We start from the raw sequence: 7,738 nt of genomic DNA, 5'->3' as shown, positions 1-7,738 counted from the left end.
AGAAAAAAATGCGTTGTTGCCTAACCCCTGGGAGGATATTTGCTATTCTCCATCTAACTTTGAGAGTTCTTGTAGCCCTGTTTCTAGGAAATTTTGTCCTTGAAGGTAACAGAGAAAGAAATCAATGAACTGCAAGGGTCCATTTAGCATTGAGACTGATTTAATGTGGAAAAGGTACAAGGATAAATGTCTGTGTGCAAATTAGGGTTCTTTTCTACAATTGTATTTGCATAAATGGCTCATGGCCCAAGATTTCCCTCCAGAGAAGGGGGAGTCTTTTTTCCCCCCTCTTTACCAATCCCTGAGGTAGTGCAATTGACATGAGGTTTGTGGGCTCCCTCAGTAATTTAACCCATTCACCAAAGCAGATCTTAAATTAAAGAGAAATAACATGGTTTCATATTTTTTTGACTTGTACGGTGGTTGATCCGCCATAATTTCCTGAAACACCAATGCAGTATGCAAGAGAAGAAGCCTTTGGTTAGATTTCAACGAACATCTCTAATAGAGTCTGAACTGGGAAAAGAAAGAGGCACTGCCCTTTGATTCTGCAAAAATAAAACCAATTTGTCTTGAAAAAACTTATCTCAATTTCTTTCTCTTTTCCTATTTGCAAGTTAAATAGGACTAAGTCCCAATCAGCCATTTATTTTACACTTGCCAAGTATGGAGACTCAGACTTGGCTGTGAGTCAGATCTCCTCATGGCCAAGTTGAGTGTCAGGTGGTCTGATTAATAGGGATGTTTGGAGCTGCTTGTGGTATCATCTTTTCCTACTTAGAAACTGTGTCGTTTCCCCCTCCTTGTAGCTTAGAACTCTGTTCTAACATCTATAGACAATATATAACTTTTCAGAAAGCAGCGGATGGCCAATGGCATATAAATTCACAATATCTGAGATCAATGGCTACTCACAAAGTTCTAGTGTTTTATTTTTTGATATTCACTTTAACTACCATTTTGCTTTCAAGACCTCAGGGAACCAACATTTGGTTTCTTTTTTGCCACCGTGGAGAAGGGCTTTTGAAACTGAGAATCTACTTTTGCGGTGGCCAAGCTCCAGCGATAAACAAACCCCTTTTCTAACTCACTCACATGGGGACTGAGATGTCAGAGTACATAACTGTTTGAGGGAGGAATGGAGGTTTCATCAGCTACCCTGTCGCCTCCTGAGCACAGTCAGATTGGTCTGTATTGAATGGAAATAAAAATGTCTCTCTCTGTCTTTTTTTGTTGGCACAAGAATTTTGGCTAAAATAAGAGCTTAGGACCCCTATGCTCAGACCTTGGGAAAAGAAAGCACAAGGGATAAATATGTATGTACAGAGCTGCTCACTATACCCAGATCTTGCTCTCTCTGTGTTCGTAACCTGTGACTGCCCTAAAGGGACAGATTAAAATTCAAAGCATGCAGATCCTTGGCTGTTTGATTTCAGGCCCAGATTTGGAGACAGGCTGATAAACATACTCGGCACGCAGCCTACTCTCATTGTCTCTGTATTCTGTTCCTCTGGGCTCAGCAGAGAGGCAGGATCCTGTTAACTGTGGCCTGGAAGGATCACTTCTCTCCTTCCTGATGGCCAGGAGTCCCATTGTTCTGACTGAGAGTCTCCTAACCTCCCTCTATCTCTCCAGGATGTTTGAAAAAGATTAGGCTTGGAAGGGCCTGGATGGGAGCAAGCTCACGTTTATTTGGCTACTTTTCCATGGGCTGGGGTCAGTGGGGAAGGCTTATCTACACAGGAATGTCTCACCTCCCTCTTGGGAGGACAGTCATGTGGTCGTGAGGCCCACAAGATCTTAGTGATAAATGACACCAATAGATACTAGGAGGACAAGGTAACTCCAACTGTCATGATTTTGGGGAGCAGCTAAGGTCTTTCACGGGTTAGATTCTTTCTTTTTTTTTTTATCTGCCTGCCTTTTAGTTCTTGGCTTTTTGAGGTTAAGACTCAAATGGGCAAATTTTGCATTAATCATTGAAAGCTTAGACAGCAGGGCTAGGTTCCTTGTCCTGTTGGACAATGAATGTCTTAGGTCCAAGAGTATAGAAGAACATTCCTAAAGTCCTAAGATTGGCACTCTCAAGCATGCTTTGAACCTCATGGATCTTCGGAGGATATGAACAGCTTTGCTTCTTAGCAGGTGGCAGCATTAGATTCTAGGCTCTGTGGTACCTTTTACTTTACCTGGCTGGCAGCTGTAGGGCAAAGAAGTGGGAATTTATGATTAGCAATTCAGAGTTTTCATTTCAACTATTAGGCAGTTTATTATTACTAATTATTGGGTGGCTCTGGCCAGTGTTTTTCAGTGGTTAGAGCATTGGCCCATGCAGCAAAGGTCATGGGTTTGATTCCCAGTCAAGGGCATGCACTTGGGTTGCAGGTTCAATCCCCGGCCTTGGTCAGGGCAAATGAGATAGGCTAAATATTACACCCCCCTCCCCCCCACCACAATATGCCCACACCCTAATCTCCAAAATCTGTGTATATAATTTTATATAGAAAAAGGGACTTTGCAGATGTGATTAAGAATCTCCAGATGGAAATTATCCTGGATTATCTAGGTGAGCCAATGTAATCACAAGGGTCTTTAAAAGGGAGGCAGGAGGGTCAGGGTCAAGGAGAAGGCAATGTGGTGAAGCTCAAGTTGGAGTGACATGCTTTGAAGATGAAGGAATGGCCATAAGGCCATAAGCCAAAGAATATAGGCAGCCACTGGAAGGTAAAAAAAGAAAAAGAAAAAAAGATCTTCCCCTTAGAACCTCTAGAATGAACCAGTCTTCTTTCTTGACTTCAGCCCAGTGAATTGGAGTTCAGACTCCCGACTTTCAAAACTGTAAAAGAGTCAATATGTGTTTTTTTTAAGTTTCTAAAATTGTGACAATTTGTTAGAGGACAATAATACAGTCATATTCTTATAATCCCCATTTCTTACAAACAAGGGAGCTCAGTGAGGTTGAATAACTTGCCCACGGACACACAGCTAAGTGAGAGATGGAACAAAGCTTTGGTCCCAAGACTGTCAGACTCAGAGCCTCTTTATTTCTCCTTACTTTGCTGATATTGCTGCCTGAAAAAATCTTCTTTCCTAAGCACATCTTTGATCTGTATCCAGCAGGTGAGTGCAGGGCTACCTGGAGCCTGAGGATAGGTGGATGGCCTCTCAACATCTTTCCTTTCAATAGCGCCAGGTAGTATATTTTTGCCATTTGTGCAAAAGTGCTGTAACCTGCTGCGGCCCAGCGGCTGGGCCCTCCCCGTTAGATCTGGCACCAGGGCCTCAGGTGCCTGCTTCTTTGAGGATGCAGGAGTAGGTCTGATTTATTATGGTGCATTCCCCGATTTCATGCCAAATGATTCAATTACAGCCCCCCTCAGCACTCTGGAGAGATTTCCTGCTGGCTCACAGAGATGAGACCGGGGGTGGCCTGGAGCGTGTAGGGAAATTTCACCTTATTATTTATTGAAGGGGAAAGTGGCATCTCTCCCGCTTTGCAGTAGGCTAGTTAATCACCACGTAGGAGAGAGAGGGAGGAAAAATCTCCCCATTTCCAAAGCGAAGCCAGGTTCTAATGAGGAAATATGGCAATGTTTTTATTTTCTTTTCCCTGGCAGCCTCATGCCTCTCAGTTCAGGGGTACTCGCGCTCCATTGAAAGGAATGAATGTTTATTGACTTCCCACTAACATTAAAGCAATGGCTCCCATTTATTAAGCACTTACTATGTGCCAGGCACTGTGCTAGGCAATTTGCAAGTAATCCTGACGCTGAGCCTGCAAAGTAAATGTGACTATGCTCATCTCATAAATCACCCACTAAAGGCTCAGATAAATGAAGGAATGTGCCCAACAGTACCGTCTGGTCAGCTAGGATTCCATCCTAGGTTTTCCTAAATCTGGAGTGTCTCCTTCTTTTTTCTCCAGAAGTGATAGCATGTTTTTAATTTTGGAATTTGATTGATTGCCTGCTCCTATCCATTCTGCAGGTCTAGTCTCAGATGTCACTTCCTTCACGCAGTCTTCCCTTATGTTCAAGTCCAGGTCCTCTATTCCTGGGTACTTGTCTACTCAGTGCCTTGTTTCATGTGGCATTGTCATTACCTGCTCCTTCTCTCTGTCCCCACTGTCCCATAGACCCTTGAGGGCAAAGCCTTTGTCTTCCTCACCATTGCATGCCTGGTACCGAGCAGGCTGTCAATAATTGCTTCTTCAATACATAAATGAATAAATGGCACACACACTCACACTAAAAATGATCAACTTTAGATATTATTTGTGGAAGGTGCCAGAATAGGCAAAGTACATTCAAATATTATCACTTAAAAAATATGGAACTGCCTTGGCTGGTGTGACTTAGTTAGTTAGAGCGTCGTCTAGTACATTGAAAGATCACTGGTTTGATTCCTGGGCAGGGCACACACCCAGATTACGCGGTTGACCCCCCAGTCAGGGTATGTTCAGGAGGTAACTGATCCATGTTTCTCACATTGATGCTTCTCTTCCCCCCCTCCCTTCCTCTCTTTCTAAAAATCAATAAAAACATATCTTCAGGTGAGGATAAAAATTAAAAAAATATGGAACTCACGAAAGGTGACACAAGTAACTGATTATGAAGATTTTATTGGAACAACTTATTGGTGTTCAGCTAAACTTAAAAAGATTTATTGTATCACATGCAAGGAAATTTTCTAAAATCACTAAATTGGTTTCTTTAATGCTGATTTTCTCTACAGATTAGCACAGAAGGGCTGTAAAAACACTGCTTGGTTCCCAGAGAGTACTTGAACTTTTGTTTCCAAAGCATCCCTTTGGATGTGCTCATCCCCTTTATTAACTCTGTTTCTGGCTGAAAATGGATTCTCCGGGCCCATTTGAATGCAAGTGCCCTAAGGGCAGGACTCTGTCTTGTTCACTCAGGAAGGGGTGAGTGTAGGAAGCAGAGAGTAAGGAGCGTTTTTTCTGGGTGTGGCTCTGTGTGTGTGTGTGTGTGTGTGTGTGTGATCAGCCTGGGGCAAAGGAATTGCTCCGGATCAAGCTGCACTCTGGAGTTGAAGTTCACATCCTGCAGCTGGGGCCTGATTCTGCTACTGAAAACCACCTGCTCTCATCACCATGCAGCCCCTGAGGGAGAGAGGCATGAATGTACAAGGAGGGTGCTAAACAGCAGGTGTGTGTCAATGCGGGACTTAGGACTCAGGAGAGGAAACAAATCTCGTTTTGGAATTAATGTCACAATTGACTTTAGAGCATATAAACTTGTTATGTAATGAATCTCCTAGCAGAGTGAGACTGTGACGAGCAGGTACACCTGACATTTTTCGCTGCCTTCTCTTCCGATCTCACCCTCTCCTCCCCACCTGGGGATGACAGGCCTGAGATAGGAATCAGTCTTTTTTTTTTTGTGTGTGTGTGTGTGTGTGTGGTTTTTTTTGTTTTTTAAATTTAATTTTAGTTTTTTAAAAATTGATTTTAGAGAGGAAGAGGGAGAGAGAGAGAGAGAGAGAGAGGAAGAGAAATACATCATTGATGAGAGAGAATCATTGATTGGCTGCCTCCTGCAGGCCTCCTACTGGGCATAGAGCCTGCAACCTAGACATGTGTCCTGATCGGGAATTGAATTGTCACAGATCCCTGCTCAACCACTGAGCTGTTTTTCTTTTTAATGCTGCCCTGGGGGAAAGGTAGGCTAAAGTGACTTTGACTTCTCAGCCTACTGTTTAACTGTTGTTCCAGCCGTACAGTTATACCCTGGGTCTGACTTGCATCCCTCATGCTGTGCCTAGGGACGGTTAGTTTCAGATCACAGAGGACATGAACAGCAACAGGTCTACCCTTGTAAAGGCTCTGGTCGTGACTGTCTCATGGTCTGTGCACCCCCAGGACACATTCACACCAATACTTGTCCCCTCTTCCTCACACTCTCCCTTCCCTCCACCACAAACCTTACCACCTCCCGGTTAAATTAGACCAGCGAGTGGTGACAGGAAACAGGATCCTGCTGGTGGGAAAGTGGTGTAAGCTGTGAGGAGAAGCATGCCACTAAATTTTAAGAGTCTGAGTATCCTGGCTTTGAAGCTCGGTCTGACTTATTTATGGGCTGGTCTCTGTCACCCAGAGCACAGCATTATATCAGCCAGCATGCTGAAGGTGCCCCCCATGGTTTATGGCTGTGATAATGGAGTTGTTACGGGGCCCCAGGTGAGCTGGAATTTATCAACGCCCGGGTTCCTGACTCTGAGATATCACCCAACCTCTGTAAATACCCCAACACAACAACAACAGCAACAGCAACAACGAATAGCTCATGCCTGCTCAGCCTTTACCAGGTGCCCGCTAAGCCTAATAATGGCACCTATGTTACCACTTAACACATCAGTTCATGCTTCTCAAACTGTCTTGCAAGGTGGACATCATTCAATCGCTAATTCACAGGTGAGAAAACTGAGGCATGTTGAAGCTTAAGGCCACACTTGGTAAGATGTGAGCTGGGAATTCAAACCCAGACAGTTTGAGCCCAGAGCCTGGATTCTCACGGCTCTTCAGCAACCACAGGAAGAAGGGGACACTCGCACTTTGACATTCGCTTCTTGTCCTCAGTACACTCTGACTTCTGCGTGCATGTGAGCGTGTGTGCGTGTGCACACATGTTTGCAAGGGCAGCTGCAGTCAGCTCGGGAGCATCCTGGACCATCCCGGCGGAGGATGCCAGGTTCCCATGCACCTTGGCCTTGGTCTGTCCAATCCCACTTACTTGTTCTCTAGGGTGGGTTTCTGGAATCCCTTGGCAGGGGGAGGTCAGAGGCACCTTCCAGGTCATTCCCTACCCATACTCCACACACCTTCCTTCTGCGTGCTAATCTCTACCTTGTATGGTTCCTCCTATGCAGGTTCCATCAGCCCTTCCATGGGGATCCTGATCTACATCATACAAAGGGCTTCAGTGCACACATCTGGTTTAGATCTCACAGCATGCTGTGAAGGAGGCCTGGGTTCATACAGGGGAGGCAGAAAGCGTGACTGATAAAAACAAGCCAAGGGATTTAAGAGACCCAGTGGTTCCCAGGCCAAGCTACAGTCAAACTGGTTGTTATTAAAGTAGCTAAAGGAAGACTGTGTCCAACAGGAGAGGAACTGGTTAAATGAATTATGGCACATGCTTATAATGGGCTACCAGGCAACCATGAAATGAAGGATCAAGAAGAGTAATTGGCAACACGAAAAGTTGGCTGCTGTACATCATTTAGTGAAGAAAAAGTCACCAGAAAGCATATACATGATCTCCTTCATATAAAGGCACATATTTATATATGTGTATGCATCTATATGCATATTGATATGTATACGTATTACCATGTATAGAAAAAGGTTAGATGTTTGTATTCCAAAATATTGACTGTGGTTATCTCGATGGTAGCACTGTGGATGATTTAGAATATTCTTCTTTAGTGTGTGTTAGAAGTTTTCTATAATGAACGTGTAGTTGGAATAAAATAAACATTTATTAAAGGAAGAGAAGCCATTCAAAGGTAGGTATTTAGTGTCGAGCCCAGAAAATTGGGGAATAAAAAGGTGCAATGTATAGCAGTGTCCTCGCCGTTGAGATCAGAATTTGGGGGCCTTGAGAAGTCCAGGCCCTATTGTGTCCAGAGATGGATCATGAGCTGGGCCTCACCTTGGCTTCCCAACTCTCCTGGCTATGACTCCACTCTCACTAGGATTCCCCTGCCCGCCCCCCCC

Source organism: Pipistrellus hanaki (genome assembly GCF_964339955.1).
Source record: "Pipistrellus hanaki genome assembly, chromosome: 16".
Lineage (NCBI taxonomy): Eukaryota > Metazoa > Chordata > Mammalia > Chiroptera > Vespertilionidae > Pipistrellus > Pipistrellus hanaki.
Note: the sequence above shows the minus strand (reverse complement) of the source record.